General features: G+C 45.4%; 1 protein-coding gene across 3 annotated transcripts in view; it reads right to left on the bottom strand.

Annotated features, from left to right (window-relative positions):
• The window catches only part of LOC121291387 (tyrosine-protein kinase Fyn-like), a 313,003-nt gene that overhangs the window by 169,548 nt on the left and 116,146 nt on the right, over positions 1–27,309 (bottom strand). For all 3 annotated transcript variants that reach the window (XM_041212480.1, XM_041212482.1, XM_041212481.1), the window contains one exon: positions 13,485–13,543. The gene's annotated coding sequence lies outside the window, so the exon portion shown is untranslated. The remainder of the gene's footprint in view (positions 1–13,484; positions 13,544–27,309) is intronic.

Here is a 27,309-nt window from a genome sequence, read left to right as displayed (position 1 = left end):
AGGGTACTTGCTCGAGTGATCATCCTTTGCATATGACCCAAAGATACGTGCATCAGCAGCCGACAGAATCATGGGGTGATGACAAGTTCTCATGCCACATTCACATGCATTTTCCAGCAGAAGCATTTGGCCAGTGATTAGAAACAGAAAAATAAACTCCAGGGACTCGGATGCTGACGGTTACACAAATGCTGCAATGGCTGTGAGTAGATAACATCTAAACTAAAATCCAGTCAATAAAGAAATCAACATATTTAATATTATGCGCAGTCAGCTAACATGTGCTTGACAGAAATCATAACTCACTGTGACCAACACGACATGCAGTGCATATCTCAGCTGCTTAAGCTGTAAGGAGGTTTCACAGCTCATCATCCTGATATTCTCAGCTTCCCGAGAATAGCCAGATTTGGCATTCAGATAGCAAACTGATTTCACTGCTGCCCGTTGTAGCTTGGGTTCAGGAGCAAAACAAACAGGGTAGCGTCTCGGAGGTAGACCAAGAGAAGTGGTTTCCATTAGCACCTCAGGAGGGAGCTCTGCTGTCTTGATAATAAAAGGGATTCATGTTGGAGGCAGCCATATAGTTTGGTCACTCACAGGTTTGATGTGCTGTACATACATGTGCTCCCCAGTCATTTGTGAAAATGCCAGAAACACAGTTGCAAATTGCAACATATACACACAACTGTGCGTGTAAAGTTTTCTCATGCAGTGAATTCATCCAGATCGTAAAGGGGGTCATTTCCCCCTTAGTCTTTGGGTATAATTTCAGAACAATATTCCTGAATAGTTTATAAGGGCAGAATATAATGGTGATGGGGTTCCCTGTCCTGCCATCCTAAGGGTTGGTGAAGATACTTTCCCCAGCGATGCCAGCTGCTCCACAGCTGTTTAACACTCCAAGGGACCTTAATTGGCTGGAGGAGCGACTTCAACCCTAAACTTGGGGGGAAGTCCCGCCTCAGAGAACTATCACCAATCTGATTGGGAACGATGGATACTGCGGGGCCTACAAGTTATTCCCCAGAATCGTTCTGAGCCAGAACATTGGGGATCTTTTGGTGGGGATGTGAGAGGAGACCCTCAAGTGGTGGGGGTGAAGGGTGGGGGGGGGGTGTAAGGCTCTTGATGGAAAGGCTATGGTGGAGGGAGCACCTGGGGAAGCAGGACAGGCCTTAGGGGGTGGGGCTGATGTGGAAAGAGGGCCAGAGAGGGGGGGTTCCCCTCCACTCCTTCCCACCTAAGGCCCAAGCAGGCTTACCTACCAGGCTTCCACCCTGCCCCAACTCACTCTCACCTGCTTCAAACTTGTGGCCAGGAAGGAAGTGGCCTTTAAGTGGCTATTAATTGGCCACTTAAAGGCCTCAATGGGCTGTAGGCCTCACCGCCTCCCCCAGCCCCCCATAAAATTATGGACAGGTCGGGGGGCAGGTAGGCAGGGGAAGTTGGCAGGTCATCTGCCTGCAAACCCACTGGCGGGGTACTGTAAATTCTGCCCTCAGAGTAGAGGCATGTTCCCTGGAAGTAGCTAAATAAACCCAAATTATTCCTCAACTACCCGTCTTTACTGTTAAGTTTGTAATACAGGTACAGTACCTCACATCTGGCAACCTCAGGACTGAGCCTGTGCCAGATTTCGGAACTTGGCGGCTTTCAGGAAAAAAAATTGGAATGCCTTAGTTCAAACTGGAAGGCTTTAATTCAATGAATAGGAGATCCAGGAAAACCAAATGATATGATTGCAAAGCACTTTAGGTCAATGGCTATGTTGTTGCTGATATTAATTCACTTCTCACGCATTGGATTTAATAACTCTTTCACCTCTCCCACTTCCCCCATGTGCATACCCTATTTAAAATGAGAAAAGATTAAACTGAAATGTTAAAAATACCCTGCAGTTGTAACTGAAAACTATGTTGTCTTTTTTATTCATGCAAGGTTCTACAGTACTCTTCAATAGCTCTCTCTGAACTGATCTGGGCCCAGCTGCGAGAAGGCAACCAGCGCCCATGGAACTTAAAGGCTTTGGGGAATCAAGTGCAATTTTTGTATTTAAGCCCATGGGCCTCTATTTAGGTGGCCTTAAAGGCAGCAAAACTCAGTACAGGTACCCTGTACTGTAGGAAGAATAGGCGGATGTCTTGATCCCAGGTACAATACAGAACTAAATATTCTACCTCACTGGATTCTGCAAGAGCCTTTTGTTCTTCCTGGGTGAGTTCAACCCTCTCTGCCACTGCACTGTGTCGGATGGGGTCAGGGTTCGGTGAGTGTGGGGGAGAAAAGTGTCCAGTTTTCAGACATCGCTGGTTTTCAGGTAGCCAGATTTGAGGTACTTTACCTGTATAGCAATGACAATATGGCTCAAGCTGCAGCAAACATGGCAGTGTGCTCCTCACCAACCCACCCCTAAAATGGCACAAACATTTCACCCCTCTCTTTGTGAGTTTATTATCAGTAACAGTGCAGTGTAAAGAACAATAGCAATCAGGATTTGTATTTGTATAGCACCTTTAATGTAATAAGAAGCCCCAAGGGGTTTCACGGGAGCATTATAAATCAAAATTTGACACCAAGCCACATAAGGAGATATTAGGGCAGATGGCCAAAAGCTTGGTCAAAGACATAGTTCTAACAAGAGTCTGAGAGGAGGAAAGAGACGATGAGAGATGGAGAGGTGTAGGGAGGGAAGTCCAGAGCTTAGGATCCAGGCAGCTGAAGGAGTGACCACCAATGGTGGAGCGGTTAAAATTGGGGATGCTCAGTAGGCCCGAATTAGATGAGTGCAGATATCTCTGAGGATTGTGCAGCCGGAGGAGGTTACAGAGGTAGAGGGGGGTGAGACCATGGAAGGATTTGAAAACAAGAATGAGAATTTTAACATTGAGGTAGCTAATGTAGGTCATTGAGCTCATACGTAATGGGTGAACGGAACTTGGTATGAGTTAGGATATGGGCAGCTGAGTTTGGATGATTTTAAGTTTATGGAGGGTAGATGTGGAAGGAAGCTCTTGGTTTCTCACCAGAAGCAGCTGTGTAAATGCTGTGAAGTTGGGATGAGTACCCAGAGTAACTGAACCACAGGCATTCTATGTGCATTACAAATACTTTGTGGGAAATATTCTGGTCATCTGATCCTTTCACTTTTTATTCCAAATCTTCTGGTAACTGCTACAGGAATAAGAGGAATAATCATTTTGATTGGCTAAAACTAATTCAGCAAAGCATACAATTAAATATAATTGGCCATTCAGTAGACATTAATGTTTGCAATAGCAAAGTTGCAGCTTTCAAAAGATTATGGGCGGAATTTTCCGCTCCCGTTGGTGACAGGCATGTTTGAAAGCATGAGCAGACAACATGGTGCGAGAGCCAAAAATTGGTTTGACGCTGGCACGAAGCCAACTTGTGATCGTCCAATCCACCCTGGCAGGCTGCGTTTCCCGCCAACGCACTTCAGAAACCTAATTCCATGACTTTAGCATCTCATTATAAGCCCTGTTCGCCGGAATCATTCCCCACACTGGATCATCCGGGCACACCAGTGTGTTTCACAACTGTACATAAGCCCCACATACCTGGCGAGCTGCATTTCACTCGGGACTTCGAGCTTTGTTTGCCAACCTTGCTTCGGGCAGCACTCGCAGTCATCAGTGCCAGGCTTCACAAACAGCACCACATCACTTTTAGGGAGGGGCTCATGGGCAGGTCTCTACCTACCAAACCAGCCATAAGGCAGGGGTGACTTTCCAATGGCTACAGGACTAGGGCTTGCTTGGGGAAGGGGGAGAAGTGGCCTCAGACAAGGGAAGAGGCTGCAGGGTGAGCGTGGGGGCACATGTTGATCTGTGCAAGTGGCCTCAAGATGGTGAGGGCTGAGGAGCAGCCTCCAGAGGAGGTGAGACCAGATGGAGATGTGAGGGTGTGTGTGTGAGAGAGTGAGTGGTGATGTCCCTTGAGCTGGCAGTGAGTGAGATGCCAGTGAATGTGTGAGTTTAGAGTGATGAGATGGCTGCCTTACCCTGGCAGCACGGATGAGATCATTGATCCTCTTTCTGCACTGGATGGCCAACCTCTTCTGTGCAGCACTGGCACTGACACCCACTGCCAACACCTCCCAAGCTGGAGTGGTGAGATTGCTGGACATCCTGTGGCCAGAGCAGGTGGTAGAGGACAGCATGGTGGGCCTCTAAAAGGCATTCCAGTGATAGGTCACTGAACTCATCAAGCCAAGTCTTCACTGGAACAGTCCTGGGCTGCAAGCATTGAGAACTCTGTGCGTGGCCGCAGTTCAGATATGGCATCTGGAGTGAGGAAATGATGAGGTAACAGTGTGGGTGATTCAGAGGCCGCCCACCAGTGAGACGGTGTATCTCCTGTGGCTGCATAAATAATGAGGCGGGAAGTGGATGACACGGCGTGAATACCCGCCATTGTGCCCAGCGGGTAAAACATCCTTTCTCCCACCCATAACCACACTTTATACAATTCTGCCCTCTGTTATTATTCCACTACCCATGTGGAAAAGATAAAATGGCATTGCAATAGTGACAAGCAATTGAAAATAGTGTCATTTATAAATCTTCATAAACCTATATCATTGTGTATATCAATTAGGTTCACCAATATGAAAATATTAACCCTATGTCATACCAATAAGTTATCCTGTCTCTCTGAATATCTACATATTTAAAACAACTTAACCGAAGTTTTACTGAGTAATATTGATAGAATACTGATAAATCTCCCTTGCTATGGTCTTTGGCACTGATGTGCATAAAAATTAAATCTTGTCTTTTTCATTTTGCACTCAAAGGCAATTTAAATTACTGTTGTAGGTAATTTTTGTTGCCATAATGGTCATTAATAAGAACTTCCTAAGCAGTTAAGAGACAAATGTCAAAAACTCTTAAAATTTTGATCAGTCACAATGGCTGTCCTGCAGTCACAAATACACTATCTACTGCCTTTCAATAATTTCTCCTTCAATACCCCGACTCCCAACATTTATTCGTAACTCAGTTTGTACAGCCAGGATTTTACAGTCGGTGTGTGGGGATGGGTCCGACACACCAGCACAAATAAATGAAGCACGATGATGTTGGGTGTGCACCCCGGCTGTCTCGCCATATTTCGTCCAGCGGGTGTGCGCTGGAGTTGGCTGCGCACCCGCCAAGTATTGAGAGGCCTATTAAGGCCATTTACAAAGTAACTGATTTCAAATGAACGCTGCCCGTCCAATCTTACAGTTGGCGGGCAGGCGAAAAGGCCAAGCAGCCTTTACGTTTTTTTTAGGAAACCTCATCCACGAGCGGGATGGGGGTTTCCTAAAGCTTTTTGCGTTTTAAATTAAAGCTTTTTATGGGGACATGTTTCATTAATTTTTTAACACGCTGATTCAATTTCTTCAAAGGTGCTTCAATCTCCCTGAGTTAGCTTCATGCCTCAGAGAGGTTGAAGCGCTCTCTCGTGCACATGCGCGAAAAAGCACTGGACCCGACTCCTCCTGCTCCTCCCGCCCACTCCCCGCCCGTCTCCACCCACTCCTCGACCGTCTCCGCCCACTCCCCGACCGTCTCCGCCCACTCCCCGACCGTCTCCGCCCACTCCCCGACCGTCTCCGCCCACTCCCCCACCGTCCCCGCCCACTCGCCCACCGTCTCCGCCCACTCCCCACCCGTCTCCGCCCACTCCCCCACCGTCTCCGCCCACTCCTCCACCGTCTCCGCCCACACCCCGACCGTCTCCGCCCACTCCCCGACCGTCTCCGCCCACTACCCACCCGTCTCCGCCCACTCCCCCGCCCGTCTCCACCCACTCTTCGACCGTCTCCGCCCACTCCCCGACCGTCTCCGCCCACTCCCCGACCGTCTCCGCCCACTCCCCGACCGTCTCCGCCCACTCCACCACCGTCTCCGCCCACTCCCCCACCGTCCCCGCCCACTCGCCCACCGTCTCCGCCCAGTCCCCGCCCGTCTCCGCCCACTCCCCACCGTCTCCGCCCACTCCCCCACCGTCTCCGCCCACTCCCCCACCGTCTCCGCCCACTCCCCACCCGTCTCCGCCCACTCCCCCACCGTCTCCGCCCACTCCTCCACCTTCTCCGCCCACTCCTCCACCGTCTCCGCCCACTCCCCCACCGTCTCCGCCCACTCCCCCACCGTCTCCGCCCACTCCCCCGCCCGTCCCCGCCCACTCCCCCGCCCGTCCCCGCCCACTCCCCCGCCGTCTCCGCCCACCCCCACCGTCTCCGCCCACTCCCCCACCGTCTCCGCCCACTCCCCCACCGTCCCCGCCCACTCCCCCACCGTCCCCGCCCACTCCCCCACCGTCCCCGCCCACTCCCCCACCGTCCCCGCCCACTCCCCCACCGTCCCCGCCCACTCCCCACCCGTCTCCGCCCACTCCCCCACCGTCCCCGCCCACTCCCCCACCGTCCCCGCCCACTCCCCCACCGTCCCCGCCCACTCCTCCACCGTCCCCGCCCACTCCCCCACCGTCTCCGCCCACTCCCCCACCGTCCCCGTCCACTCCCCCACCGTCTCCGCCCACTCCCCCACCGTCTCCGCCCACTCCCCCAACCGTCTCCGCCCACTCCCCTAACCGTCTCCGCCCACTCCCCCACTGTCTCCGCCCACTCCCCACCGTCTCCGCCCACTCCCCCACTGTCTCCGCCCACTCCCCACCGTCTCCGCCCACTCCTCCACCGTCTCCGCCCACTCCCCCACCGTCTCCGCCCACTCCCCCACCGTCTCCGCCCACTCCTCCACCGTCTCCGCCCACTCCCCGACCGTCTCCGCCCACTCCCCGACCGTCTCCGCCCACTCCCCGACCGTCCCCGCCCACTCCCCCACCGTCTCCGCCCACTCCCCCACCGTCTCCGCCCACTCCCCGACCGTCTCCGCCCACTCCTCCACCGTCTCCGCCCACTCCCCCACCGTCTCCGCCCACTCCCCCACCGTCTCCGCCCACTCCCCCACCGTCCCCGCCCACTCCCCCACCGTCCCCGCCCACTCCCCCACATCTCCGCCCACTCCCCGACCGTCTCCGCCCACTCCCCCACCGTCTCCGCCCACTCCTCCACCGTCTCCGCCAACTCCCCGACCGTCTCCGCCCACTCCCCCACCGTCTCCGCCCACTCCCCCACCCTCCCCGCCCACTCCCCCACCGTCTCCGCCAACTCCTCCACCGTCTCCGCTCACTCCCCCACCGTCTCCGCCCACTCCCCCACCGTCCCCGCCCACTCCCCCACCGTCTCCGCCCACTCCTCCACCGTCTCCGCTCACTCCCCGACCGTCTCCGCCCACTCCTCCACCGTCTCCGCCCAATCCCCCACCGTCTCCGCCCACTCCCACACCGTCTCCGCCCACTCCCCCACCGTCCCCGCCCACTCCCCCACCGTCCCCGCCCACTCCCCCACATCTCCGCCCACTCCCCGACATCTCCGCCCACTCCCCCACCGTCTCCGCCCACTCCCCCACCGTCTCCGCCCACTCCCCGACCGTCTCCGCCCACTCCCCGACCGTCTCCGCCCACTCCCCGCCCGTCTCCGCCCACTCCCCGCCCGTCTCCGCCCACTCCCCCACCGTCTCCGCCCACTCCCCCACCGTCTCCGCCCACTCCCCCACCGTCTCCGCCCACTCCTCCACCGTCTCCGCCCACTCCCCCACCGTCTCCGCCCACTCCCCCACCGTCTCCGCCCACTCCCCCACCGTCCCCGCCCACTCCCCCACCGTCCCCGCCCACTCCCCCACCGTCCCCGCCCACTCCCCCACATCTCCGCCCACTCCCCCACCGTCTCCGCCCACTCCCCCACCGTCTCCGCCCACTCCCCGACCGTCTCCGCCCACTCCCCGACCGTCTCCGCCCACTCCCCGCCCGTCTCCGCCCACTCCCCGCCCGTCTCCGCCCACTCCTCCACCGTCTCCGCCCACTCCCCCACCGTCTCCGCCCACTCCCCCACCGTCTCCGCCCACTCCCCCACCGTCTCCGCCCACTCCCCCACCGTCTCCGCCCACCCCTCCACCGTCTCCGCCCACTCCTCCACCGTCTCCGCCCACTCCCCCACCGTCTCCGCCCACTCCCCCACCGTCCCCGCCCACTCCTCCACCGTCTCCGCCCACTCCCCCACCGTCTCCGCCCACTCCTCCACCGTCCCCGCCCACTCCTCCACCGTCCCCGCCCACTCCCCGACCATCTCCGCCCACTCCCCGACCGTCTCCGCCCACTCCTCCACTGTCTCCGCCCACTCCTCCACCGTCTCCGCCCACTCCTCCACCCGTCTCCGCCCACTCCTCCACCGTCTCCGCCCACTCCCCGACCGTCTCCGCTCACTCCCCCACCGTCTCCGCCCACTCCCCCACCGTCTCCGCCCACTCCCCGACCGTCTCCGCCCACTCCCCCACCGTCTCTGTCCACTCCCCCAACCGTCTCTGCCCACTCCCCCAACCGTCTCTGCCCACTCCCCCACCGTCTCCGCCCACTCCTCCACCGTCTCCGCCCACTCCCCGACCATCTCCGCCCACTCCTCCACCGTCTCCGCCCACTCCCCGACCGTCTCCGCCCACTCCCACCGAGCCCCCATGACACGTGGACAAGTTCAGGCCCAGGAGACAGAGTGCACAGATAAACAACCTCTGTACACTCTTCATCATTGCCGTCCATGAATACTTGAAATGTACAGAGGGGTGTTTGCATTGGATTTGTAGAAGCTCAGTGTGGGTCAGAAGTGAAGCACAGATGATAACCAGTGAATAAAAGGTCATAAGTAAGGCAACTTGAGGAACTGTCACATATATTGCCATACACAAGAGAATCTGTTGGTGTCAACTAGCAGAACCAGTTGCTGGATCACTGGGGACATATATATTTAACAGTTATGCAGTCTATCTTTAACATTTGTGCCTGTATTCATGTATACTACTTTTCTTCATTGAGGTGATTTCTTCATTTATTGACACAATCAGAACTTGATATCCCTGAGCTTGCAGAACCCATGCCATTGATTTAAAAAGTTGTGTGTGACAGATAAGAACTGCCAATGGTTAGGACTTCACTGAAGAGCACAACAGGGGTTTAATCTGTTCATTCCAGCACTTCAAGTCACATTCATCAAAAAAATAAATTACATATGAAACTTCATTAGGTGTAATGACAGGACAATCATAGCCTGAGGTATAAAAATAGCTAATCAAAGAAAGATTATCTCAAACATTTTGTTTGCTCAAGCAGTATTGAAAAACTCATAAGAATTTGGTGATATTATTGCTCAGTCAGTTCTCAAACACTTCCTTAAATAACATCCACACAATCCCCTTCATCATACCTATAATATAAATAGCTAAACTTCCATCTTATTTTACTTTGAAACTGGCTTCCTAACTGCAGTAAACAGGTACTTTAGGTCACCATGGTGTACCAGTACGTGTAAACATCTCAGTAACTGAATAAGACAATCATTCATCTGAAACCAGAATTCAACTAGAGCCTTTCCCTATGCATCTGAAAGTCAGTGAAGGCCTGAGTCTACACTGGGGCTGAATGGCATGAACACAGTCTTTTTATTTTAGCACCTGTCACGGAGCAGTGAAACCCATATTTCTGGGATCTCTCTCTCTCTTGTAGTCTCACAAAGCAAGGAGGACCCTTGCCTTGGAGCCCAGGGCAAGTGTTTGTGCATGGAGTCTTTTAACATGGGGAGCCTGTTGCCTTGCAGTTCCAAGTCAGGATGGTAAGTGGCTCGGAGAGGAAATTGCAAGTGGTAGTGTTTCCATGTATCTACTACCCTTGTCCTTCTAGGTGGTAGAGCTCGCAGGTTTGGAAGGTGTTGTCAAAGGAGCCTTGGTCAGCTGCCACAATGCATCTTGTAAATGGCAAGGACTGCTGCACTGGCACATCAATGGGGTGCCAACCAAGCGGGCTGCTTTGTCCTGGATGGTGTCAAGCTTCTTGAGTCTTGTGGGAGCTGCACTCATCCAGGCAAGTGAAGAGTATAAATCACACTCCTGACTTGTGCCTTGTAGATGGTGAACAGGCTTTGGGGAGTCAGGAGGTGAGTTACTTACCCAGCATTCCCAGTCTCTGACCTGCTCTTGTAGCCACAGTATTTATATGGCTAGATAAGTTGATTCAATGGTAACCCCCAGGATGTTGATAGTAGGGGATTCAGTGATGGTATTGGCATTGAATGTCAAGAGAAGATGGTTAAATTCTCTCTTGTTGGATATGGTCACGAATGTTACTTGCCATTATCTGCCCAAGCCTGGATATTCTCCAGGCCTTGCTATATTTGGACATGGACTTGCGTCAGTAACTGAGGAGTTATGAATGGTGCTGAACATTGTGCAATCATCAACGAACATCCCCACTTCTGACCTTATGGAGGGAAGGTCACTGATGAAGCAGCTGAAGATGACTGAAATGATTCCTGTGCAGGTTCCAAATTACAAAAAATATATATTGGAAACTGTAATAGTTGCCCTACATTTCAAATCCACTGTGACTCGAAAGAAGACTGCCAATTGACTTTCTGGCATTTTTAAGATAACAGTCCATTAGTGGATTTTAATGATTTCAATTCTATTCCACCTCATTTTGCCTCAAGTACTTTACTGCCACTTCCAAATCTATTTTAAAGTAACACTGTCATTTCAAAGTTATCTAATCATGGTCAATAACATTACTAACTGTCCTGTTAACTTCTGATGAAGTACTAGGGTAAATAAAACTGCATAAGTGGCATCAAATGGTGGAACATTGCACTTAGCGGTAAGTTAATACAAAGCACCACTCCCTTTATGAAGCTATTCTATACATTCCTGTTGATTTGTGATTCCATGATGTTAGCTTCTAGCAACTCATCAAATTTTCTCATTTTCATTGACAAGTTTAGACAGTGAGTGCTGATAGACTATTTGACCAAGAGGAAAACACAGCCAAATCTAATGTTTCCTCAACCCAACTGCATGCAGGTGCATTAATTGACAACTCTCATTGGTATTAAGAGAAGGAACTCTGGCTATTTCTTAGCAATGTCTTGTCCTAAAACAGACAGGCCAACCTTAACTGTTGCCCAAGCAGTTACTGGACCCTTTTATTTGGATGCTGAGTCCCAATGGGTAACTTTAACGCTTAGTAATGTAATCAATGAAAAGGTAAATTGGAGAGTTGTATAATGAGTGGCTGATCCAATATTGCCCATTTTGCTGTATTGTCAATTAAGTAGTTATATTTACCCTCATAGCCCCAAGAGTCCAAATTATTTTAAGTGTGGACAGTTCCTCATGTGAGCAAATCTTAAGTTAAACCGCAGAGTTTGATCTACAGATCACTTCATTTAGAAGTTAAATTCTATCTAGTTGGCCATTTGAACCATAAAATGGAGATCCTCAAAGAGGCCTTGCATGAAAGATAACAGTTGCATGAGACAACAAACAAGTATGGGCTTGGTGATCAGTTGATGCCAAAACTCCTTCCAAGTTACTTGGTTAACAATACAATTTATCATAATGTACAGCAGTCCATTGCCCCCATCCTGCCACTCACAAATGGAAACACAACGTGCGCCATCAAATATCGATTTTAACAGCAACCTACTCAAGGAAGGCAGTAAACCCTGGATAAATAAGCTTGCATACCTCGCCTTTAAGCAAAGAATTCCAGCATCCCAAGCCTCTTGAGTTTCTTCAGCAACTAATTAATGAATGAACATCAACCTTCAACATAGCTAGCAATACGACAGCTCACTTGATATCATTGATGTCTGAACCTGATGTTATTTGTCAACCGTGTACATCAGCAATTGCTTTATCCAGATCCTTATGTAAGGGATTATGACAAATATCAGTGCTCGCTGTTAGGCTGAATGACCCTACATGGTGCTCAGCAACATGTCCACAAAGCTAGGAGCCATGCTTGCTTTAACCATCCTCCCACAGCTGGCCATAGATTTCTAGGGCATGTGCCTGGGAGGTCCAAACTAATGAAAATTTATTGAGCGAAATGCCACAAGTTTAACCCGTATTAGAACTTTGTCATCTTTGAAGAGAGAGAAGAAAGACCAGTTAAGAAACAAAGAAATGTGTCCAAGCTACAGCAAGCATTGCCCAGGACCCCTGGTGACAGCATGAATCAATAATGGGGTGGATACCTTTGTAAATTCCAGTCAATACTTTCAAAATACTCTCTCTGATGGAGATCTGCCTCCAGCATTGTAAAAGAATCTGTGCAAAAAGCCAGCGTGCAATCAGCTTCCTCAGGACCCTGTGTGAGATTCATGACCAAGCTACCCAATGGATTTGTAGGAAAAAGGGAAAACTATCACAGAGAAGGAGGGTTCTTGTTTCTGTGACCAAATGACTTAAGTAGCCCAGAGAGAGAGCCAATCTTACTGGTGAGCTTATTGTTGAGATGGAGCAGACTAAATTACCCAGGAAAACTGAGCAATACATTATCCACAAAAAGAAGTACCACATTTCTTTTGAAGGAATGTCATTGTCTTCAATAGCTCTTGAAAAGGTTCCTTGGTTAGTGCAGCTTGTGTTTTGAATGTGTAATGTGTTCCCATGAAGAATGCAAGGGAAAGGTTATGGCTTTATACAGGAATGCAGAAGAGAATGAAGCACAGGAAAAACCACTTGCTTTGCTTCCATCAATTTTTCTAAGACATATAACTGGGTGTCTCATTCAACCCTCATGAAGCTGGAACTTTCCAACCACGTGGCTAAATCTTGGATTTTACCTGGCAATTGTGCACCAGCTTGAAGAGGTGCATAACAGTAAGGAAGGCTCAATGGGGGCAATTTTTGGACTTCAGTCAATAGCTTAAAATGTGTATAAATCAGCCACCCTTAAACACTCCGCCCCCGCCCCCCACCCACCGATCTTTGTTTCTGCTTAAATCAAGTCAGGAGAGGGTATTTAACAGGTGGCCAAGCCAACATGACATGATTATCCAAGTTGAAAATGACCCAACGAATCCAAATCTCCTGAAATCGGGCTGAGGCAGGAATGTCCATTTCACCCGTTCTATTCATGGCTTCATTAACATGTTGGGTGTAATCCTGAGGCTTTTGGATTGTCTGTTCCAAGCTATTTAGAAACATTTGCTTCTTTTCTTTTCTACCTCCCAGAATATGAACAGAATACTTCAACACTTATGAAGATACGCTTAACAGACTGGATGTGTCCTTTCACTCTGTGCCAGCAGAAAATCCATATAGCCTTTGGCTGAAAGCATGCAGTCACCTTCACAGTTGGCTCATAAAAATGTATACATGTATAACTTTACAGAATGCTTATGTTCATTTGACAATGACAAATGGCTGAGTCTTGAGTAACAGTAAGTAACCTAGTTGAATTGGTAAACGTGCTGAAGGCATGGACTGATTCCAATAGTTCTTCAGGACAAAAATAAAACACTGCTCATTATTATGGATGCACGAAATTATCTTAATGCGATCTTTTGATTTAACTTAACTTACCAAAGATACGCCAACATTCAAATCATCTGTTCCAATGTTTTTTGATCAGGCATGGAAACCTAGAGCAAAAACATAATGAAACAAAAGCTTTAACATCTGCAGCTCTTACTTGGATTTACCAGATTAACTAGGCTCCGCGGCTTTAAGATATTAAAGATATATATTTCTATTGTCACATCTATAAAGGCTTTTCAGAAAAATAGAACCCTCTAGAACCCCAGGCCAAATAAACAATGCTTAATATATAACATGTATTTCCTGTCCCTGCAATTGTCACAAGTGCTCCGAGTAAACCCATTGTTATAAAATGGAGTAGCCTCTCATTTACCATAAGTAATGTCACAAGAGATCTAGGATTTACACTTTTCTTGTCTAATAACTTTACTTCCTGGTGTTGCACCTTTTGTTCGCACTTGTATATCAGCTTTTCCCAATATTAGTTTTTGTGTCAATTTTCCAGTGTTGAGGCCACAATGTAATCAGAGACTCTCGCCACCAGGCAGCACTGCGAACCAGGTTTCGAAACTTCCTCTAAATCACCCTGCTGCCATTTTCCTCTTTGCTTGTAATTTTCTCAGTATATCACAGGCACTTGCCCAGTATAGATGAACACAGGGAGGGGCAGACATTTAACAGTGCCTACGAGTGTACAAACTTCAGACTTTGTTTCCAAGGCAAAAGAATCTTCTGGGCCACAGCTTGAAAACGGATAAGCGCATTACAATCTGCAAGCAACTAGATTCTGAGCAAGTGCATGTTGTGCTTTCTTACCAGCAATTATACTTCATCCACATATGACATCATTTTCCTGATAACATGAAAAGTGCAACAATGTGAGCAATGCCACAGGAGATCTTCCAGAAATATATTTTAAAATAATCCAATGACAGACACATGCATTCCACTCCAAGCATCACACTTCACTTTATATCTGGAACCAGCTGGCAGTGGCTTCTTTTATCCTGGGTTATTTTTCATTTTAACAGATCATTCTGACCTGGAGCCTAAAAATTACAAGTAAATTGCCAACCTCTAATTGACCTTAAAACATTTACAAGTAACTAAAATTATCTGAATTTCCACAGAAATTGTTTAAGGATTGACTTTAAAGGAACAGGTCAAATATGCAGCCAGACATCACAATCAATCACCAGAGCCCAGGATGTGAGCAACTAGTGGATCTGCACATGTTTATACCAGCAACTCCTGCAGATAATGCATATCAAGGTATCGAATATATATTTATATTTTTAAAAGCAGTCATTTAAGATTTTCTTCCCTGAACTTAATAACTGAGTCTCTTCCAAAGAACCACATTGACAGAAAATTCTTTCAACAACTGTCCTAAAATTGAGTCCAGTTTGCACCTATTTGGACTATATCCCTACAAAGAAAACTTGTGCAGTTAACACAGGCTAACTTAAACATCGCTACAATTCTCCAGATCCCTGACATTCTACAAGCAACAGCACAGGAGACCAGTTGGTGTGGAATGGTGAATGAAAGAGGACATTTGGAAGGATGTCAGTCAAACATATACTTTGCTTGGAAATATTAAAAGATTTTAAATGGTCAACAACTCGAAAATAAATTTGGGGGGACAGGAAGTGCTGAGTATTAAATGGAATATCAACCCTTCCAGGAGAAACAAAACCCACTGAACCACAGGAGGATTCAGACCAGTTTGAACCAGTACTCTTATTTGCCAATTTTTACCAGTGTCCCATTTTAAGGTATACAAGACCAGCTCGGACCAGTATTCTTATTTCCCAGTTTTTACTGTTTTTTTCTCCTGGGCTAAATCCACTAACCTCTGAATTATCAAAAGAAAAACAGAAATTCATTTGGTCATGATTAACAGCATCTGAAATAGTTGAGCCAAGCATCAATCTTGCAGTATTTACTGCTGTTCCTTGCTGATCCTAGATGCCATCTTCTTTTTACTTTTCCTCCTGTATATGATTTAGTGTCATTTAAAACTAGCGCAGGAATGAAATACATTTTCTTCTTCAGTCTACTCCTGTGAACGGAGTTGCAACCCAACATTAATATTGGACAATGCTGCTCGAATCCTTCAGTGGTTCAGTGGGTTTATCCACTGAGTGACCAGTTAATTCATGCCAGTCTTGTCAATAAGCGGTTTGTTACAGTTTGCATGCCCAAGTATTGTCACAAACAGATCCAGAAGTTCTACAAAATGTAGATTGGTATAATTTGTCAATAAAACACACCTCTTTAGTTGTCATTTATCATCGACCATTAGAAAACTTTATGCTAACCGGGGATCAGGCAACACAAAGTGGGGGTAAAAATCAAAAGGGCTGTCAGTAGTGTCTATTCATAACTCCCCAGGCATTTAAAATTAATGAGTAAGCCAGAAAACAAGGATAATATATTCAATTTAACTTTAGGCCTTTAAAAATTACATGGTTATAAAAAATATCCAGGATGGGGCCAAGACTCTCGCTCTAATCAGCACATTACTAAGAAAAAGCAGTTGCCTGGTTTCGGGGTTAGAGATTAGGTAAAATTCAGGGTCATCCAACAAATAAGTTACAGAGAAATTCATCACCTTGCCCCAGGATGTGAATAAATCAACATCCTCTGTGAACGTAACTTATGCCAGAGAGATCTATGTAAACTCAACCAACTTAACAGAGGCAAGGACCTACCCAATGGTATCAGTAATACAAGCTCCCTCAGATAAGACTTCTATTTGATGGTATAAAGCTGGTCGGAGATCAGGAAAGGACTCACCAAGGAGTTACCCTGACTACTGCTGGTTCTGCAATCACAGTTCTGTTAACTTGCTCCAGTATTTAGCACTAAGAACATTTTTATTTTTTCCCTTAAATATTCTTAGAATCAGGAATTCTCATGTGAACACACTCATTTGTGAAAATAGCACAACATTTTTTCTCCTCTCTCTTGAAAACACTCACTTGTCTTTGTGCATAGACTCATTTATCACAACAATAATTTCTTCCAATTGGTCCTTCTTCAAACGTGAATCTATTTAATTAATGTACATAAGCTATTTTAAAATAGGGGGTTTGGTTTCACTTGACGTTCAGATATACACAATATCCACTCTGCAATTGGTGACCACTTGCAGCATTCCCCTGGCTACTCTGGATAAGATTGACAAATCAATACAGACTAGGAATCGAATCTGGAACTTCACAGTTTTAATGTCTCAGTACTACAACAGTGATGCATTCGCCCACTGAATCATTGGAAGAGCTTTAGCAGAAATAGTAAAGTCCACTGATATATACATGCAGGCATCTATTGTCCATACCTACTGAAAGGCAGGTTACTTACTGGAAGAGAATGGACTATATTTTGGTTAAGAAACTATATAACCTTTTACTTGCTGCTAGGTACCATGGGCAACTTTTTCCATATAGTTTATTAAATTGTATGAATCGCCTTCCGTCTGTAATGTGGCAATTCCCAAACTGTGGCTCACAGAAACAGCGAATGGGGTTGTGAGATTCCCCTCCTCTGAGACTGTGCCCCACACTGGCACTGAGACCCAGATGGCATCTGAACGGCCCTTGCTCTGCTCATCTCTCGATTTCTCTCTCTGGGAAATGGGCCACTACCTGTGGCCTCTTCCATTAATTTCAAAGCCTGGCCCTGACCGTGAACCCTATCAGTGATACCTGCTTTGCTGTGCTGCCGCCTGTCTGGACCCAACCCCATCAACCCGGCACTGTAGAGCAGCCTGGATTCCAAAATCAGCAACCTCAACCTGTCCTTCCGTTATTTCCTGACCAAGGTCCATGAGCTGAAGCAGCTCAGATGAAGTAATGGATTGGTGAGTACATCAAATAACAACATTTTTATAAAGTACTTTAGAAACATGGATTTTCATATTTATATGATGATCAATAATACACCCAATTTAATAATAATAATCTGAATGTTGCTGTGATGTTTTATGGCTTTTTTTTTGGTACCTGGAGTTGCATTAATTTTCAAGTCTCAAAATGGGATCACATTGGAAAATAGTTTGGGAAGCATTGCTGTAATGAGCCCTACTGAAAAGCAGCCATCCGGAATGAGATATTGTACAACACTCAAGGAACAGCTAATGACTCAGCACATTCATAAAATCTACATACCCGGTTTCACTTTAACCCATCTGTTCATCAGGACTCTATTGCTTGCTTGCTTCAAACAGGAAATGTTCACTCGTTACAAGGTACTGAATTATAAAATACTATTTGTGTATTCATCATAACTGTAATGAAATAATCTGAGAATGAAGCTTTATTTTAGTGTATGTATTACTGCAATACACACATTAAATATATCAGTTTCATTAAACGTTATTGTAGTTTCCTTTTCTTTTTAAAAGTGTAATTCTTGAGGTTGGTAGCCCGAATTGATGTGACAGTTAGCAATGTTACAATTGTCCAGCCACCTATTTAAATTTTAAAACATCAAATCACAGAATCACAGTGCAGAAGAGGCCCATCGAGTCTGCACCAACATGTGAGAAACAAAAATGTTACCATACAAATTGTTACAAGACAGCGAAAATCAACTCCCATAAAATGAAGGTGCTTATGGGACCAGCCGATGCCAATGAACTTAAGAAGGTGCCTGCAGATTTGAAATCTTAATGCATTAAAAAAATGCAATAAAAGTATCAATGGTTACTTTTTGAAAATGTCACAGAAAACTGACAAAAGATCAACGTTTACCTACCAACACAAATGTGAAATACAGCAGGTACTAGAAATCTAAAATAAGAACAGAAGGTCATGTAGCATCTGTGGAGAGAGAAACAGAGTTAACGTTTCAGGTTGATGATCCGATGAAAGATTATTTACTGACCTGAAAAGTTTCTCTCTCCACAGATGCTGCCTGAACTTGCTGAGAGTTTTTATTAATTTGTTCATGGGACGTGGGCGTCACTGGCTAGGCCAGCATTTATTGCTCATCCTTAACTGCCCTTGTTCGGAGGGCATTTAAGAGCCAACCACATTGCTGTGGGTCTAGAGTCACCTGTGGGCCCGACCAGGTAAGGATGGCAGATTTCCTTCCCTAAAGGACACTAGTGAACCAGATGGGTTTAGTTTACGACAATCGGCAATGGTTTCTTGGTCATCATTAGACTTATAATCCCAGATTTTTTTTATTGAAGTCTTGAATTCGAATTTGACCACCTGCCATGATGGGATTTGGAGCCTGGGTCCCCAGGACGTTATCCTGGGTTTCTGGAATACTAGTCCAGTAACAATACCACTATGCCACCGCCTCCACGTTTTTTGTTTCTATTATCTCTGTTTTAAATCCAGTTTGATCTGGTCACCATTAGTGTTAGACCTAGCACCGAACATTTATTTTAGTTAGGTGCAAATTTGATATTCAGTGTGATAGGGTGCTGCCTTGAACAGCTTTTACCTTCTTTGGATGCAGTCTCACGCTGATGCAATACCACCATTTTCACAACCTAAGCTCAGACCAGCAGGGTTTTGGTCAAAACGGAAACACTGTGGCTGCAGAACCCAAGTGTGTTTCTCAACCAAATCAAGGAAGCAAAACTCTGATGCTTTGAAAATAACAAATTAGAAGTCCCCAATTGATTAGTTGCTAAATGTACCACTTTGTGTGGCACTGATGATTGCAGGGTGTTCAGTACCATTTGCGACTCCTCAGATACTGAAGCAGCCCATGTCCACATGCAGCAAGACCTAGACAACATTTAGGCTTGGGCTGATAAGTGACAAGTAGAGTTCAAGCCATACAAGTGTCAGGAAATGACCATTTTCAAGAAGAGAGAATCTAACCATATCCCCTTTACATTCTTTTAGTTTTAATTTGTTCATGGGACGTGAGTATCATAGGCTAGGCCAGCATTTGTTGCCCATCCTGAATTGCCCTCGGGAGCAGTTAAGAGTCAACCACATTGCTGTGGGTCTGGAGTCACATGTAGGCCAGACCAGATAAGGGTGGCAGATTTCCTTCTCTAAAGGACATTAGTGAACCAGATGAGTTTTTATTACAATTAATGATATTTTCACGGTCACCATCACTGACACTAGCTTCCAATTCAATTGTTTTTAAAATTGAATTTAAATTCCACCAGCTTCCATGGTGATATTTGAACCTGTGTCCCCAGGACATTAGCCTGAGTCACTGGATTACTAGTCCAAGGACATTGCCACAACATCACTATCACCCCAATGGTATTAACATCACTGAATCCTCACCATCAGTATCCTGCAGGTTACTAGAAACTGAAATAGACCAGCCATGTAAATACTGTGACCACAAAAGCAGGTCAGAGGCTGGGAATTCTGTGGTAATTAACTCACCTCCTGACTCAGGAGTATGATGGGATACTAATCAATTGCCTGGATTGAGTGTAGCTCCGACAACACTCAAAATGTCCAACACCATTCAAGACAAAATGGCCTGCTTGATCAGTGCCCCATCCACCACCTTAAACATTCACTGTCCACCACCGACACACAGTGGCAGCAGTTTGAACCATATACAAGATGTACTGCAGAAACTCATCAAGGCCCATTCGACAGCACTTTCCAAACCTGTGACCTCTACCACCAAAAAGGACAAGGACAGCAGATGCATGGGAATATCGCTACCTGCAAGTTCCCCTCCAAGACACACAGCATCCTGACTTGGAACTATATCATCATTCCTACAATATCCCTGGGTCAAAGTCCTGGAACTCCATTCCTAACAGCACTGTGGGTGTACCTACACCAGATGGACTGCAGCGGTTCAAGATGGCAGCTCACTACCACCTGCTTAAGGGCAATTAAGGGTTGACAACAAATGCTGGCCCAGCCAGTGACATCCACACCCCATGAAAGAATGAAAAAAAGTTGAGCCATATACAAAAGGTCAAAAAGGTCTCATTCTTTGGTTCCTAGAATGTGCTCACTGAATTCATTAAAACAAGTAACAGTTCCTGCTTTTTGTAATTATCCTAGCTCCTCCTGCTAAGTATACATGTGAGATGTTAGGTAGGAACATCTACAGTAATTACTATTTGGATTGCAGCAAAATGGTTACCTCAGCAAAGGACATTGGAATTTTCTCCTTCCCTTACCCGTCCATGATTCCTGCTGAGTGCAAATAAAGTCATTTGTTACATCGAGTATACAAGACATGAACAGGCCATTCAGCCCAACAAACCTGTGCCAGTCTTTATGCCCCACATGAGCCTCTTTCTACTCTACTTCATCTGACCCCCATTAACCTCATAAAGGCATTAGCTTTGATTCCTTTCTCTCTCATGTGTTTATCTAGTTCCACCTTAATGTGTCTACACTCTTCACCTCAACCATTCCTTATGATAATGAGTTCCATGGTCTCATCACTCTTTGCATAAAGCAGTTTCAGCTGAATTCTGCATGGGAATATTCGTGATTATCTATATTAACGCCAGCTATTTCTGACACCCTTACAAATGAAAACATTTTACATCTATTTTACTGAATCCTTTCATTATCAGGTCACCACTTAAGCCCTCCTTCCTCTAGAGAAAAGACGCACAGTCTGTTCAGCCTTTCTTGATAAGTATATTCTCTCAATTCTGCTATCATATTGGGAATCTTTTTTTCTGTATTTTCCTGTGCCCCTATATCCTTATTACAAGTTGGAGACTAGAAAAGTGCACTGTACTGCACGTATGGTCTAACCAAGGTACATCAGTGCTAAAGTGAATATAGACCTTCATCACAATCACTGGATATAATAGTACAGGAATTTTGGTTTATCTGTAATTATTTTTCTCATCTATCTTGCTTGCAGTGCTCAGGCATCATTTAGTTTAAAGTAAAAACAATAAACATTTCTAAGGCAGAATGAAAATTGTTGCATTAGCTTAGACAGCATTAAATTTGAAGGAATATAGAAATTTGCATAAATCATTTATTGTTCCTTTTACATGGTTTAGGGGCACCAATGAAACTGGGCTGAAACCAAACTTTTCAATAAACCTGATTTACAAACTAATTGTATCTGGTTCCTTTGAGATTATAAACTGATATATTTTACAGTGCAAAACAATTTTAATCTGAATGTCAGATTAGTAATGGGAACATTTGGTACCTATAGTTCTGTATAGAGAATACTGTCAAAGATTCCAACACCATTCTCAATGAACGCAGCTGAGGTTTCACTACCATAACTACAACTTATAGTAAAATTAACACAAAAGCTCTTCAAAGTGCTGCACAAGTGGAGACTGATAGGAAAAATAAATACCAATGAACCAAGGAGAGACATTAGGAGTAGGGCCAAACGTTTGGTTAAAAAAATGTCTTTTGAGAAGATGTGTAGAGAATGGGAGGAGTTTAGGGAGGGATTTTAAAACGATGGAACTGAGGGAGCTGGAAGCTCTCCTACCGTTGGTGGGGCAAATTGAAGGGGAGTACACAAAATGTCAGCGTTAGAGGGCCAAATACTACAGAGGGAGATGCAAAGCCGGAGCATGCTGGGCAAGGGGAAATTGGATAAGGGGGATCCAGTGTTTGGGCAGGGAGCCAGTGTAGGCCAGCAAAGATGGGGTCATGTGTAAACAGGGTTTAGAATGGGACAGACAGATACATTTTGGATAGTGCACACGTTGATATGGAAATCACGATTCAGTGTGGGCTTTACAGCCTCAAAAAGCAACCAGGAGCATTCTTCATTCCAACACAGTCAAACGTACCATCCTAACAAGGTTTGGATTCTTCTGCCTAAGTACACCTTATTTTGTCAGGACGTACAATTAACTATAGATGGTCACACAGTGCAAATGGCAATTTTGTATTCTTCAGCCTCAATTAATAAAAGGGTTCCAGGAAAATGCAATACACAATGCAGAATTCTCTTAAAAGGCTGAGGAATAAATGTTATAGAATATGGAGGAAATTGCAGGAAGAGTGAATTCCCTGTATAAATAGTTATTTTTTATTCATTCATGGGATGTGGGTGTCACTGGCTAGGCCAGCATTTATTGCCCATCCCTAATTGCCCTTGTTCAGACGGCACCACATTGCTGTGGGCCCATGTAACTCAGACCAGGTAAGGACAGCAGATTCCCTTCCCTAAAGGACATTAGTGAACCAGGTGGGTTTTCCACAACATTCAACAATGGTTTCATGGTCATCAAGTAGACTTTTAATTCCAGATTTTTATTGAACTCAAATTCCAACATCTGCTGTGGTGGGATTTGAACCCAGGTCTCAAGAGCATTACCCTAGATCTCTGGATTACTACTCCAGCGACAATACCACTATGCCTTTGCCTTCCCCTATCACAAATATGTCCTTGGTGGAAATAGGAAAGTGGACCCACCCAATCCAATTTCATGAATGTAAACTACTTAAGCAAAGTGTTGAGAAAGGGCACAGGAAATGGGAGATTAAATATATCTGATCGAATTTCTGGGTTATGATCCTCCCCTGAATCAAGTAACAACGGATTTGGTGTGTAACAGCATGAGAGCTCAAGTGAAATAAAATGGATTGTCCTTGCTAGCAATGACTCATATTTTATATTAACTTTTATTTCAGGCTTATAGTATGGCGTGCTATTTTAAAGCTCCTTGAAAGCAGCTGAGGTTCTACAAATGTGAAATAGGAGTTAGGCAGAAGGCTGTGGTTTATGCCATAGTGCATTAACCATTTCAGGGCTATAATGGCATTTCTGCACCAATATATAAATGGACCATGAGTAAAATTAAGAGAACAAAAATGCAGCTCAGTAGCTTTTTCAGGACTCCCAGCCTTGACTGATGTTTGAGAACAAGATCTACAGACCTGTGTATGTTACAGTGCCAATTCACAAATATTCAGCTCATGAATTAGAAATTTAGCAATCAGATATTTTATATTTCATGGTGGACTGTAGTCCTTTTTTGCCAGATTGGGATAAGTAACTGAGAATTTAGAGAATTCATGTAGTCTACCACAGTAATCTGATCTATCACTCGCATCTGGGTTTGCAATATAAAATTACACATAATTACAAAAAAAATTGTTTATCAAAACCACATACTAACTGTTTGAAGTTAAGCCAAGTAAAAAACAAGAATCAGTAACTGACCCTTTCCTGGCACTGAAACATTGTCGCTGGTTATTTCATTAAACTTTTCATAAAAGACTCCTCAATCCCCCACCAGGACGACCTGAGGACTCTCTGCTTCTTCTGTGAACAGAGGCTCAATCAGTTCCCATCCACCACTATCCCCACTCCACCTGGCTGAACTTGTTCTCTCTGAGCAATTTCTCCTTTAGCTTGTTTCACTTCCTCCAAGTAAAAGGTTTTGCTATGCATACCCACATGGGTCCTAGTTATCCCCGTTTTTTTGTGGGGCATGTGGAACATTCCTTGTTCAAATCCTCTCCCCCAACTCTTTTTCCAGTGCATTGATGATGCTATCAGTGCTGCTTCGTGCTCTACCGTGGAACTGGAAAAGCTTGCTTCCAATTTCCATTCCTCTCTCACCTTCACATGGTCCACCTCCAACACTTCCCTTCCTTGACTTCTCTGTCTCCATTTCTGAGGAAAAGCTGTCTCCTAATATTCATCATAAGCCCACTGAGTCCCATATGTATCTCCACTACACTTCCTCACACCCTACCTCCTGTAAGGACTCCACTCCTTTCTCCCAGTTTCTCCATCTCTTTTGCATCTTCCACAACAGCTCTGCTGACATGTCATCAATTTTCCTCGACCATGTCTGACCCATTTCTGGTTTCACCCCGTCCCCTCCCTCCCAGGGCCGCGATAGGGCTCTCCTTGTCCTCACTTCCGCACCCACCCCCCCCAACCTCCACATTCAAAGGATCATTCTCCACCATTTCTGCTACCTCCAGCGTGATGCCACCACCAAACACACATTCCCCTACCCTGTTAGCATTCCAAAGGGACCATTCCTTCTGTGAAACCCTGGTCCAATCCTCAATCGCCCCCAAAACCCCATCCCCTCCCCATGCAATCACATGAGGTGTAACACCTGCCCTTTTACTTCCTCTCTCCTCACTATCTGAGGCCCTAAACATTGGTGAAGCAGTGATTTATTTATACTTCTTTCTATTTAGTCTCCTGTATTTGCTATTCACTGCTCACAACGCAGTCTCCTCTCCATTGGGGAGACCAAACAGCAGATTGGGCAACTGCTTAGCAGAACAGCTCCACTTAGCCCACAAGCATGGCCCTGAGTTTCCTGGTTGCTTGCTATTTTAATTCACTATTTTGCTCTGACAGTCACACTTCTGTCTTTTGCCTGTTTCAATGTTCTCTAGTGAAGATCAATGCAAGCCAAAGAGCAACACCTCATCTTCTGATCAGGGACTTTACAGCCTTCTGGAATCAAAATTCAGTTCAACAATTTCAGACCATGAACTCTGTCCCCCAATTTGATTCTTTCTTTTTTGTCACGTGGTATGCTGAATCTTGTTTTTCATGCTTTTGCTTTCGGACAGAGCTGTTCATTATTCTGCCATTCAAACTCACTCTGGACCAATGTTTTGGTTCTTTACTACAACCATTACCTCTCCCCTTACAGTTTGTTCCATGACATCTTTGTCGTTTAACCTCCCCCACCCTCTACACCATCCCAGACCTTCCCTGTTATTCTTCCTCCCTTCCCCCCTTTCAACAGCATAAAACCCATCATATTTCTACCTCCCTCCAGCTCTGAAGAAGTCCCATTCAGCTCAGCACATTAACTCTGTTTCTCGCTCCACCGATGCTGGCAGATATGCTGAGTATTTCCAGCACTTTCTGTTTTTATGACAGGTTTCAGTCTCTTTCAGGGAGTTCACCAAGTTCCACCAAAAAAATCATTTCTGTTTGGGATTGGATTGAAATTGATGTGCTTGAAAACAATAATCATTCAAGATGAGAATCCACACAAAATGAGCCGAGCAGATTGGGTTCTGTAATGCTGATGGTGAATAACTCCCTGTTCCATTGAGGTCATTGAAGCATTTGCACCTGAATGCCTTTGTGATAGTTGTGTGGTTGGATGGCATCTTGCCATTTTCACTGCAATTCACATTTTAAAGAAAGTATATAGCTCAGTTTTCCAGCATCAGATCTGTGGATATGTAAATAAATAGCTACAGATGTATAGCTTTAGATATGACTACATACGCTATATATATGAGACACATATACATGTGGTTATTATTGTATACATGTCCAAAGTATCATAACACAGATGTGCTGGTATTACAAGTAAGGAGTTGTTGAATGACTGGCAGATTCAGATCAATATTCAAGAACAAAAGCAATGATGAACTCAGCCAAGTCAATGGAGTGTTTTACCATGAGGTTTGTGGTTCATGTCTGCCAAACAAATTTTATTCAGTCTGAAATACATCTACTGAGGAATGGGATTGGTAATACAGGAATTCTAACACTGCAAGAGATTTCCTTTGTGAGTTTATGTGAGAGATGGTTGTACAGTTCCATTAAAAAGCACACAGAGGAAATTTTCCCTCTATGGCTATCAGGTCTCCTCTTAATCTCCTCTTCTCCAATGAGAAAAGTCCCAGCTTCTCCAACTATCCACAAAATTGAAGTTCCTCATCCCTAGAGTCATTCCTGTGAATCTTTTCTGCACCTTCTCTAAAGCCTTCACATACTTCCTAAAGTGTGGTACCTAGAACTGGACACAGTTCTCCAGGTGAGGCCAAACTATTTTTTTGTACAGCTTTAATATAACTTCCTTGCTTTTGTACTCTATGCCCTTATTTACAAAGCCCATGATACTGTATGCTTTATTAACTGCTTTCTCAACCTGCCCTGCCATTTCCAATGATTTGTGCACAGACACCCCCAGGTCATTCTTCTCCAGCACCCCTTTTGGAATTGTACCCTTTATTTAAAATTGGATATCCATGTTCTTTCTACCAAAATGAATTACTTCACACTTCTCTACAATAAATTTCATCTGCCATGTGTTTGCCCATTCCATCAGCCTGTCTATGACCTCTTGAAGTTTATTATTCTCCTCTTAACAGTTCACAATACTTTCAAGTTTCGTGTCAACCGCAAATTTTGAAATTGCACCCTGTACATCAAAGTCTAGGCCATTATTATATATCAAGAAAAGCAGGGGTCCTAACTGCAATCCCTGGAGAACCTCACTGTATATCATCCTCCAATCCACAAAATCACCCATTCACCACTACTTTCTGTTTCCTGTCACTCATATCCAGGCTATTCAATGAGCTCCAACTCTGTTGACAATCCTGTGCCACTTTATCAAGTACCTTTTGGAAATTCACATGCATTATCCTCATAAACCCTCTCTGTTATCCTATCAAAAAAATTTAAGCCAATTAGTTAAACACAATTCTCCCTTAACAAATCCATGCTGGTTTCATTAATTAATCCATATTTGTCCAAGCGAAAAATGGAATTTAAATCACATTAAACATACTTCTGGATAATAATATTTCTAGATAATATTTCCATTTAAATCTAATACATTCTATACAATAATTTGGCCATGAAATTGAACATGTGCAGGGATGTAAAACAAGCGGAATCACATTTACTGAATGTTATGCGACACATCTGAAATTTAAGCAAAACACTGCAGATGCTGGAAATCTGAAATAAAAACAGAAAATGCTGGAAAAAAAAACCTCAGCAGGCCTGGCAGCATCTGTGGAAAGAGAAACAGTGTTAATATTTTGAGTCCAGTATGACTTCTTTGTAACTCAGTTCTCGGAACTCGGTTCTGAAGAAGAGTCGTATTGGACTCGAAGAATTCTGTTTCTCTTTCCACAGATGCTGTCAGACCTGTGGAGCTTTTCCAACATTTTCTGTTTAT

Source organism: Carcharodon carcharias, chromosome 19, assembly GCF_017639515.1.
Source record: "Carcharodon carcharias isolate sCarCar2 chromosome 19, sCarCar2.pri, whole genome shotgun sequence".
Taxonomy (NCBI): Eukaryota; Metazoa; Chordata; class Chondrichthyes; order Lamniformes; family Lamnidae; genus Carcharodon; species Carcharodon carcharias.
This window is presented reverse-complemented; position numbering and strand designations above follow the sequence as displayed.